Genomic DNA, 12948 nt, shown 5'->3' with positions numbered 1-12948 from the left:
CCATCCAACAAGTAACAACTTGACATGAAAAAAATGTATTACACTAAGAAAGAGATCAGTTATGACAGAATTAACCTTTTTTCTCGAAAGGATGGCAAGTGAATGCAGACAATACAAAGCAGCTGGGGCTTGTACAACTGCTCGAAATTCAGGATAATATTTTACAGAAGCACATAAAGAAAATATCTCATGCAGCCCGACAAGCAATGGCAAGTGACAACTGATCTAAAGCTGCCAAATCTTCAGGAGGGTGATAATGAACTGTCTTTTTGGTACTACTGACCTCAATCCAATTTAGTGGAACCTTTACATTTGAAGGCAACTGCAGCCAAAGCTGAATCAAGTTAACCTCCAACCAAACAACAAAATGATAAATAAATTACCTGGAAATTTTAGATCACCACGTAATCAGTACTCACTGAAACCATAAGCCTGGCAAACTTGAGTGAAATGACTGGGACTGAAGCAATGCCATCAACTAATAGTAATTTATCTATAAGAAGATAATATTATCCTAAATGCATAAATAATAAAAAAGATAGAGTGTAAATAATTAACAAACGAAGAGGCAGATCTTTTGTTGAACAAAGTCACCTACTAACTTTGTTGAAAACATTAGGAAGGAAAATTAATAAATAAAAAACGGTCCAAGAATTCTACCTCAAAAGGAGTCCAAATCCTCATCCCTGAAGTTGTTCCATGATAATCAGGCATAAAAAGAACAAACATCAACTAAAACCTGTATCAAATATGAAATTTGAGGCTGATCTCCCCAGCATATTAGTCCGCTAACCATAGGCCCCGAAATTTGAGGCTGATCTCCCTAGCTAACCTCAGTTTGACCCCAGCCCCGAGACCGAGATAGGAATGTAACAGGATGCACCAAGGTGCCCTCAAAGTTGAAGAAGGCAATCACACAATACTTGGCTTGGGGAAAGCAAAAGAGGAAAGAGAAGAGAATACAGTGGGAGGAGTTCGAGGATGCTTGTCTTTAGATCTGGGAGAGCAGGATTCTAATCTACATGAGCCTTAAGAGTAAAGAACTGACCTTGATAGAGAGGCACACAGATGAGGAGAGTGATGAGGATGAGTATGGAGCTGCGGAGGCTGGATGATATGAGGAGGTAGTAGAGAGCTATGGGTTGTGGGTCCTCTAGAGAGCCAATAGGTATTGGGGCAGCTCCCAATCCCCTATGAGGAGGAGTCAGAGTGTGAGGGAGGAGATTCTTATCCCACAGGCCCAAACACGAGGCGAAGCTTCATCAACACATGCTACAGATCCTGATTTTAAGATTCTTTGTAATGATTCGACACAATTTAGGAGGTCAGAGCATAAGCAAAAGAAGCTAAAGCACTTATGAGGGAGTTTGAAGGAGAAATGGCTTTCTCCAAATGGCCATCATATACTATAGCATTCTAGCACATGCATACCAAGGGTCTAACTATAGGGATATGATTAAGGAGATAGGTAGGGCTGGGATTGGTATATAGGCCACCCCACATAAAATATACAACGTATACCTACCTAGGCATGAACAGGAACTGAATGACTACATTGAGGCATTATAGCCTATGTGGGCTCATTATAGAGTGACTGTGATGGTTGATGGTTGGATTGGTCTCACTAGATAGTCCATCATCTATTTCATATTGAGCTGTGATGCAAGGTTGTTAAATCATTTGCCTAGGTGCCCCTAGGTGGCAGACTTATTGCCTTGCTTGGTGTTTGGTTTCCATTGTCCTCTATTGCCTCGCCACCCCTTGTCACCTTAACAACCATGCTGTGATGGGAGGACAATGTTCCTCAAGTGAGTGGATGCATCTAGTGAGAAGAAGGATGTAAAATACATTTATAAATTGTTAAAGCAAGTGGTGAGGGAGCTTGGAGAGAAGAATATGGTCCATATTGTGACTAATAATGGCTCTAACTATAAGAAAGTTGGGTTGAAGATAACAGAGAACCCCAGGTAACAAAACATTTACAAGACATTCTTCCATTTTTGGTATTAATTTGAGTACATATTACATTTACATACATACTTAATATTGATGGTTTATTACTAATTTGGACATTCTTATCTGTAATATAACCTCTTTTGGACTCCATGTGCTACTCATTTCATTGACCATAAGGGTCATGTCAAGCTTGTGAATAAGACCATGGAGCAAGATCAACATTTCAGCACCTTCATCTATAATCATACCTATACACTAAAGATGATGAGGGGCCGATGTCAGGTTGAGTTGGTGAGGCCCGACATAGCCAGATTTGCAACCATTTGGATTGCACTACAGAGCTTTGAGAGTGAGAAGGTTGGCCTGAGGACTATGTTTGCATCAGAGCAGTGGTATAATTGGGAGGGTTCTTCAACCACAGGAAGGAGGAGAGCACTGAGTACTATACTCAGTGACACCTTTTGAAATAATGTGAGGATTACTATGAAGATGCTTGAGCCCGTGGTGCATGTTTAGATGATGGTGGATCAGCGGAGAAGACTTATTTTACCATACATACGGGCCGCAATAGATAAGATGAAGTAGCAAGTTACTCAGACCTACCCACGAAGCAACAGGAAAATTCTTGATATCATTCAAAATGGATGATAAGTAGCTGCAACATACACTACATAAGGCTGGTGAGTTATTTAAGTCCAGTGGTGGATTTAGTTTTCATTTTATTATCACACTGTTCACTCTTAGTCTTGCTTTTTGTCACACAAAATACTATCTAAATCCCAAGTACCACTACAAAGACATGCTTGGGATGACGCAAGATTTGATAGATGCCATCTAAACTATAGTGGAGAGGATGGAACCAGATCCATCTAAATAGGCAGTCATCATTATGGAGGTGAGATTGTGATTTCATAATTTACAAATCATAGTTTCGTACTAAGTTATTAAATATTAACCTAGTTAATGTTTTTACTTTATATTAGATGAAGGCATTTAGGGATGCTACTGGGAGTTTTGGTCACCTTGTTGCCATATCGAGACAGGAATCCACCTTTGGGGATAAGTTATTTCATTATATATTTAATTAGTTATATTTTATCTTTTAGTTAGTTGCTTAAGTATTGACTTCGAGTCTATGTTTATTGGAGCTGAATGGTGGTTACAATATGGCTGTGACTCACCCCATTTGAATGTGATTACATGTAGAGTGCTTTCCTAGACATGTCTTGCCACTAGGTAAGAGCGGACTTGGAGCACCTTCAGCCTCATCCATTCAAAGAGGCGCAATTGAGTGGGTGAAGCGTCTGGAGGACTTTGTCTACATACACTGTAATATGAGACAGCGGTAGGAGCATATTAGACAATGGATGGAAAGAAAGATTAACGTGATCGAGTTAGATGATGATGATAACCCAATGGTTGAGTGGATCAGGGATAGTGGAGAGACATTGTTGGATGAGGAGGGAGGTCGTTCCAGTAGACATATTACAAAGTGGATGAGGACTTCTTAGCGCAAGAGGGAAGTGCATATGCAGTCCCCGCTCGTCCCTTAGACACCTCGGTGCATCTACCTAAAGCGAGGATTTAATTGTGTGGTCAGACACTAAGGATGATGCAACTCAAGCATCCCTCACTCAGATGATGATGAGGATGATGACAATGATGATGGGGGAGATGATGATGATGTTGGACCTTGTGATTAGAATTTGGCCGAATCTAGGGAGAGACCTCCACCACCAGTTGAGAGCTAGGGATGGGGAGGACGATCACTGAGATTCACAAATGAGAGTTAACCATGCAGACACAGAATCAACCATGGTGGAGCTACAGCTCGAGGTTTGTTCTGCTTCAATATATATCATGAATGGGAAGGGGAAACAACCACAGAGGACACATCATCATATGGGTGTACCATCCGGTTGATGCAGGGAGCTAGGTGGGCTTTATGGGATCCATGAGCTTAGATGATTCTAGAGCCTCCACCTTTAGAGGATCAAGATGGTATAGAACTGTTGATTCCCAGTCACATAATAGTGCTATTGAGAGTGTTGTATCTGCTTCCGGTTCTAATTATGGATCTTATGATGTTCCTCCTGATTATCAGAGTTAGACACTAGTGGGACCTTATGCTCATTATAGTGTCCCTTTTGAGTACCAGGGTTCTTTGGTGGTCACGTACGTTTGTGGATTAAATCTTCAATATTCAACCACCACCAACCCCTCCAACAACCCTTATTTATTTGGACTTTCCACCATCAAGACTTCTTAGCCATGTGGATGAGGTGACATATAGAGCTGCAATTGTCAACTACCTCAACAACCATATGGTTTATGTGTCATGGGATATGTATTGTGCTTGGTATGGGGCAGACATTATGGGGACACATGTATTAGACGATAGTCTATCACTTTTATTCATTTGTTATCGACTTGTCTATGTACTTGTATTTCTTGAAACTTTGTAACTTTCAAGTTTTAAGTTCTAACTTGAGTAACTTCTAACCATTACCATCCTATGTAAATGTAATATTGTTGGTACTTCTTGGTTCTTGTCATATGGTAGTATATCCTTGAATGTTAGCTTTTCAGTGGTTTTCTTTTGATAAAATAGGAGTTCCATTTTGTTTTTTATGCTTTGAATAGGTAGGAGACAAGAATTTAGACCATTTGGAGGTCATATGAGGCTGTCAACATCTAGCCACAAGACCTTGGTTTTGACTGAAATTTTCTCAATGGTTGGAAGGAAAAGGAATGGGTTAACACACACAAGGATGATAAGGAAAGCCAATGATTGATTGGTTCTTGGGATAAAAATGGGTCCTAAGGTTCTTGGGGTCCTAAGGTCCTAAGGTCCATTTTAGTTTCGGCCGGGCTTGGTTGCCGCAAGCTAAGGGGTTGTTTTGGGCTCAAACTTCGAACCTTATTGGGTCTGCTGTTCCTAGCTAAACCCATGGGGAAAATATCGGTCGAAACCACTAAGACCAAAATTTTTGGGTTTTGACCGAAATTTCGGTCGAAACCTAATACTTTTTTCTAAAAGTTTTTACCTTATATGACTCTAATGGTCTGAATTCTTGCCTCCTACTTATTTAAAGCATAATAAACACAATGGAACTACTATTTTACCAAGAAATCACAGAAAAACTAACATTCATGTATATACTACCATATGACATGAATTGAGAAGTACCAATTGCATTACATTTACATAGCACGGTAATGGTTAAAAGTTCGAACTTAAAACTTACAACTAAGAAAGTTTCAAACAATACATAGGCAAGTAGACAACAAATGAACAAAAGTGATACCCCTGCTACTATGCTAGCCGACTAGTGCTAGGTCTAACACATGTTTCCCCGCAATCTCTGCTCCCCATACCAAGCACAATACATATCCCATTACATATGGACCATATGGTTGTCGAGGTGGTCGACAGTTGCAGCTCTATACGTCACCTCATCCACATGGCTAAGAAGTCTTGATGGTGGGAATTCCAAGTAATTAAATCTTGATGGACAAACTGGAGGTTGTGGTTGTGGTTGAATGTCGAAGATTTGATCCACAAACATATGTGACCCCAAAGAAGAACCCTGGTAGTCAGAAGGGACACCATAATGAGCATAACCATAAGGTCCATAATTGGAATTAGAAGCAGAACCAACACTCTCAATAGCACTATAATGTGACTGAGAATTGGTAGGTTGATACCCTCCTGATCCTCTAGAGGTGGAGACTTTGGAATCATCTAAGCTCATGGATCCTATAGACCCCAACAAGCTCCCGCATCAAAAGCGTTACAACAAGCTGCAAAAATTACAAATGTTCTTCTACTAATATTCTCATATTTTTAAATACAAAACTTAAATGAACTAGTATTTAAATAAATTTTAAAAATATTTTAATATTTTAATATTTTTCAAATAATTAAAACAAATAATTAACAACAAAAAATTTCATTCAGCACCATCACAGCATAGATTAAGCTGAAGCTAATAGATCATGTATACATATATATTTTAGCAACATACTAAATTTAAAAAATAAATTTTGAATAATAATAAAAAAATTAGGTGTGAACAAAATTTAATTTAGCACCACACTATAATAGATCAACACTCTAGACTAAACATACTTTAATCCGAAAGCAATCCAACATGATTTGAGGCGTGAACAAAAGAAAAATAAAAAATGATAAAGTTTTGTTGACTCACCTTGCAAGAATCTCAAAAATCCACCAATGGAAGACCAAGCGTGGCATTTGAATGCATTGTAGTTCTAGAAATTAGGTGAAATGAGGGAAGAAAGTAACAAAAAGTGAACAAAAATCACAAAGGGGGTCGAAATCCCCACTGGCGAGACAAGAAAAAGCTTGGAACCTGCAAATTAGTGCAGTTTCCGATAAAAAATAAGTACATTGTAAGGTGGAAATGTGTTGTTTTGGCCGAAAATGTTTGAACCCGAAATTTTGGCCAGTTTCAACCAAAATTTCCCCATGTTTTGGTTGAAAAAAAGTACTAGGACAAAATTCTTGAAATTTCATTTCGTTCTTAAAAAATTGCAGGTATGAAAATATGCTGGCAAGAACCAAGTTAATAGGATCATCATGCAAGTCCACCAAACTGATGAGTGCATTCCACTAAAAAAGAGATTAGTTATGACAGAATTAACCTTATTTCTTGAATGGATGGCAACTGAATGCAGACAATCCAAAGCAGCTAGAGCTTGTAGAACAGCTAGAAATCAGGATAATATTTTAGAGAAGCCCATTAAGAAAATATCCAATGCAGCCCCAAGCAACAACAAGTTCCTCTTTGGAAAGTCATAATTGATCCAAAGTTGTCAAGACTTCAGAAGGGTGACAGCAAACTGTCGTTTTGGTACCACTAACCTATATCCATTTTAATGGAACCTTTACATTCGAAGGCAATTGTAGACAAAGCTGACTCAAGTTAACCTCCAACTAGACACCAAAATGAAGAATAAATTATCCAGAAATTTTAAGTTTACTGCATGACCAGTTGAATGGCTTGAAATGACTAGGATTGCAACATGTCATCAACTAGTAGTAATTTTGGCTATAAAAAGATAATATTATCCTAAACACATTAAAAATGAAAACTGTAGAGTGTATATAATTAACAAATGAAAAGACAGAACTTTTGTTGAACAAAATTACCTACTAACTTTGATGAAAACATTAGGAAGGAAAATTAATAAAAAAAAAGTATTCCAAGAATTCTACCTTAATAGGAGTCCAAATTCTCACCCCATCAAACTGTTTCATGTAAACCAGGCATAAAAACAACAAACACCAACCAAAACCTGTATCCAATCTGAAACTTCAGCCTGATCTACCCAGCATATTAGTCTGATTATCATAATACTAAGAAAATGCCCAATTACCATTTACAAGTAAGACTTTGCAAAAGATAAGAGAAGAAAAGAAGACAATCCCAGGTTCTTATAGATATTATCAAGGACCATTCACGGGAAGTGAGTTGAGTCATAGAGTTAATTTGGTTTGTATCTTTCCTTATTTTCTTGTATTTATCTGTTAGTGTAAGGTTCTAATACCAAGTTCACCCAAGCCTTAAGAACGAGATAGGCCAGTTTTCAACCATATGTCAATTAAAAATTTTCCATGCTCCCATTTTGTGGCATTTTGAACCCAAACCATGCATTGGTTTACAAACAAAGACTCAGAATAGTACTTGCATATTTTACACAAGTTTGATACTATATATTATTCTTGGAAATGGTACCAAACCAGAATCGACACATCTTGCATATGGAAATATCAATTAAAAGTTATTCCATTTACTAAAGATATTATTCATAAATAAACAAACACATTTAAATCCAATAAAAGATTTTAGATTGAAATATAGGGAACAACAAAATATGTACTGAACTAAAGCAAATGCAAGCAGACTAGAATTGAGTGGTTAAAATAAAGATATGGAGGACAGTAAAATTAAATAAAGTCTATGTGCTGATCGATAACAACTGACTCCATAATTTTTCTTTTCACCAGTTCGATGTTAATGAAATTACCTGTATTAATTCTTCCAAAAAGAAAAAGAAATTACCTCTACTAGATGTGTGGATTGTGATGCAGACATGTATTCCAAATTGTGCAACCCAAGCTGTTTCTGGTTAGACCAATTAATAAATTCAATTTTCCTTTGCGATTTTAACTGCCGCCTGAGCTCCAGCAACCTGTGCAATTTTTGGGTATCTCAGATAAGTAGACAGAAAACAAGTTAAGAAGTCACAAAGTTAAAGCAGAAAGCAGATCAAGGGTAGAAACAATTCGACAATTTTGCAGTCACCTCTGGGTTTTGTCTATTAGAAATATTAAGTTCTCCTAATCCCCTTGGTCAGCTACATCTTTGTTAGGAAAATAAAAAGTTTAGAAGCATGACCAATAATGTTGGATGATGAGACTGTCAAAAATCAACCTTCTCTGCAGAGCTGAATACACAACCTGCTCCTCCACCCTCCCATTGCAGTCCTCTACTTCAATATTGAGTTGCTGAAATTGTTTCCCAGCATCTAAAGTAGCATGCATCACTGAAACAAATGGTAGCATTTTGGCATAGTAAATGTAGTGCATAGAGACAAGATGACAAACTGATAGTATTGAACTATAGCAGCAGCTTAGACAAAAGCAAGGTCCAGAAATCAAGGAAACACTTGTAGGACTTCATGAAATGATTGACCTAAAGAATAGAGAGGAAGAGAAAAATGATATAAAATTTTATACACAGAAAAACAAGATGAACTGGCAAAGTAGTACATTTGGTGTACATCCAAAGCAAGTTGTGAGCAAGACTCAATTGACCAGAAAATAGATCAATGCATTTGAATTGCCTAGTTTTGATTATAAAACAGATCTTTTGGGGACAAAATAAGCATAAGCAGGCTTATTGTTTCTGAGTGAAGAAAAACCATAAAAATGCAAAGTTTTAGTTCTTTTTTCTAAGATGAAGTATGCAATGGTACCAAGTTTACACAAAAAATACTTGTTAAATTTGAAATTAAGCATCTTAATAGGTAAGCTATTTAGATGCCTACATAACACATAAGGAAAATAAGTAGCAGTTTGTATAGGCCAGTATGATAGGAAATGCCTCTTAGTCTTCGTCTTCATCTTCTTCTACAAAAGGCACCATCAAATTATATTGGACATTACAATACAATACAATTGATAGATAATGACACCAATGATTCAATCTATAAATCGTGAATTTAATACCTATCAGTAATTCAGTATGCATTTCTACATATCAAGTTATATCAACCACCACTGCTTGATACATCATGTACCAATACCATTGATACATTTCATACTTCCATATAAATAAAAAAATTAAAACCTTTTGATTCAGAAACTCGATATAAGAGGGAAATTCACAAAAAATAGTCTCATATCTTGCACTTAATCGTGGTCTTTTCACACTTATGGGTTAAAAAATGAATCATGAAGTGCTATAATACCATCCTTTCCATGTTTCCAGCATCCATTACTCTTCATGGTTAGATAATTATATATTGCTTATGCATGTGGTTCCTCCCCCCCCTTAAAAGTGTATTTCCATGTGTACGTTGATATGTATTTGTAGTGTTTGATATGCATCTCCAATATGATATGCCTCTTAAAATCACTGACTGATATGATACATGATAGTTGATACTTTTGCCTTGCATTTAATATGCAAATATGTCCTTGGAAAGACATTTTGGTACCTCAGATGGAGTGGCAGTCTCGTGGAAAATTCTTGTAATCCCACGCTAAATATCAGGTGACCTTCCTAAAGTTGTTAAAACTGAAGAAATCAAAGATATGACTTTACATCGAGCAGTCACACATGAATCTTTCTCATAAACCAAACCCTTCCAACTCTTTAGAGCCCACACTCCCCCCCCGATTGAATCTGCGATCTCGGAAAAAGGGGGACTTGGGACCGCACACATATTGAGCTTGAGTGCACAATACCACAAAGGAATGGTTACCTGCAAGGCTGCAAGAAAGATGGTAAGAGTGTGATTCATTAACTGTAGTAAATAGCCGACCCATAGTAATTATTCTTCAACATCCTAAGGACCATTAACTGACTAATTTAACAACAGACTTGGGGGTGGGGGTCACAAAGAAACACAATTCAACTAAATGAAGAGAATTCATGAACATTAAAATGGGTAGTCAAACCACTATAACACATCAACCATGTAGCCTCTGCAACTGGCCCACCACTTTGACTCAATCCCTTCTGAATATTTGGCCAGTTTCAACCAAAATTTCCCCATGTTTTGGTCGAAACAAAGTACTAGGACAAAATTTTTGAAATTTCATTTCGTTCTTAAAAAATTGCGGGTATGAAATTTATTCCTTGGTTACATCACAGTTTCTTGCTTTGGGCAGTGCCAAGAACCAGGTTAATAGGATCATCATGCAAGTTCACCAAACTATAGTTGCTACTTCGTGCAACTCGAATCAGGTTAGCATCCTTGATTCTAGACCCACCAGGATGTGCAACAGGGAATTAAAATCGGCGAGCATCCATGAATATTCATACCCACTTGTCCACACAACAGAGAAGAGGAATATGTTTTGCAGTATTTAAGCATGGCAGAGCCCTACCAACAAATCCTCCAAGGAAAAAGAGGAAGAGAGAGAAGATGGGAAAAAGTTCTCGAACTCCGAATTATGGAAACAGAGGCCGGAGCTCCCAGTGCAGGAATCCATTCTAAACCAAGTTGCTTTAGGATGATCGTGGTTAAGGCCGAGGTGCTCGGACAGCCAACTTTGGCATTGCAATGATTCCTCAAAAAAAGCAAAAGAGTTTATTTAAAACATATCATTGAAGTTCCAAAAAAACAAGCTAATGAGTAAGCCAGCAAAACAAGAACTAGATAACCAAATATGAAAACTCAATATTAGTAGCTTGTGCAAATCTGCACTCAAAGAAGGCAACATAATTAACCATACCTCAATCCCTAGCCAAGGCTTTTCCAATTCTGTAGCGTCTGAATTTTGCTTTTGATGGTAGTCCACTGTAGGACATTCCCTTGTTAGTGCCGCACCATCACATAGGCATTTGCGTGATGCAAGCTCAACTCGAACATTGGATGCTGGCTCAGCATAATCCTCCAGCAACTAGAGTTCCACAGATGGATGATTAGAAAATGGGAAACAATTGGAAATATGTATGAGAATGGCCTAAGATTGAGAAGTGAGATATGTAAACAGGCTTAGTTTCTGTTGCCACTGTATTTTAAATCACGACAAGAATCTAAACCTGTAAAAGAAAACTGGAGTTTAAAGCAGCCATGTATCCAGTCAAGAACTCAAGTTTGCCGCAAAAACCAACAATAAGCATTTAGGGATCCAATAACCGAATGAAGAGTAAACAAATCGAATAGTTTAACCCAGACTTTAATACCATAAGATCACAAAGAATCTTCAACAAATTCAAACATTTCAAAACGACCCCCCAAGGCCAACCTCTCAACGATACATAATAAACTGAAATGAATCATAAAATATATTCTACTTGGAGAGCATAAAATCAGAGAGAGAGAGAGAGAGAGAGAGAGAGAGAGAGAGAGAGAGCGATCCTTTGATTGAGACCTTAGCAACAACAGAAATATATGAGCACCAATAGATTGTATTAAAAAAATATGACACTTATAATTCTACTCACTGAGAATAGAGTCCTCTTACTCTAAAAGAGCATAGAGAGAGAGAGAGAGAGAGAAATCCCTAGACCAACACCTTTAACTAACAAGTCAAGGAACCATCACATTATACCAACACCTTTAACCAGGAAAATTTGAACAAATTGAGATCCTGATGAAAACTAACAAATCAAGGGACCATCACATTATACCAACACTTTTAACCAGGAAAATATGAACAAATTGAGATCCTGATGAAAACTAACAAATCAAGGAACCATCACATTATATCAACACCTTTAACCAGGAAAATTTGAACAAATTGAGATCCTGATGAAAACTAACAAATCAAGGAACCATCACATTATATTCAGAAATATTACTCTTATAAGATTCAAAAGAATCGAAAATTAGAATCCTAGTTCATTTGATAAGCTATCAAACTTAAATTGAAAAAGTTTGGTTAAAATTTAAGGATGTTAAATAGATGAATCCATGAGGCTTTCTATTTCACATAACATGGGGTAAGAAAATTATTTTGAGAATGAAAAACCTGTATCATAACAGAAAATAGAAACTTCATGCAGTAATTGAGAAGGTCAATAATAACAACTCTTCCCAATTTGTTGTTTGACATCTCTAAAGATTTGCGCAACATTTGGAGACTAACAAATTGCATAAGTAATTATAATGCATTTCATCTCAAGTTCCACACTTCCACTAAAGTGGGATGCAATATACATAGTTTAATGAGCTATGCTGTCTTTTGTGCATCTATTTTGGATATTCATATTATGATTTCTGAGTTATGTCATCTTTTGTATGGCTAATTCATATTCATATTGAAATAGAAAAGAAAGTGAAAAAGGATGGAGAAAAATGAAAGAAGGTGAACTAGAATCTCAGAAATATAATTTCAACCCTTTATTTATCCTGAAGCCTAACATGCTAACACAACAATATGCACCATGGGTTAAGTGAGTTGCATTTGCCAACTTACACAGATTTCCTGGTTGGATCAGCAAGAGGGCATGTGGATCCTCCCTGAGCACACCTCAATCTCGGGGCTCTATTGAAAGGCTGCCATCTTGTCAGGTTTGTCGACAGTGATTCTTTCCTCCACCATCAATCCTAATAGACACAAACATAAGAAATTATTTTTCACACTCTGAAATGATAGTTTCCTTGTTAATCATTTGCTATCACTATGAAGCACTGAAGTTATATCAGGCTTAACCTTCTCAGTATAGAATACATCACTACAGGAAGAGACTAATCAAACCCAGAAACATAGTGCCAAAATATCTTTCT

Source organism: Hakea prostrata, chromosome 6, assembly GCF_041222555.1.
Source record: "Hakea prostrata isolate BN-2017 chromosome 6, UWA_Hpros_2, whole genome shotgun sequence".
NCBI lineage: Eukaryota > Viridiplantae > Streptophyta > Magnoliopsida > Proteales > Proteaceae > Hakea > Hakea prostrata.
Note: the sequence above shows the minus strand (reverse complement) of the source record.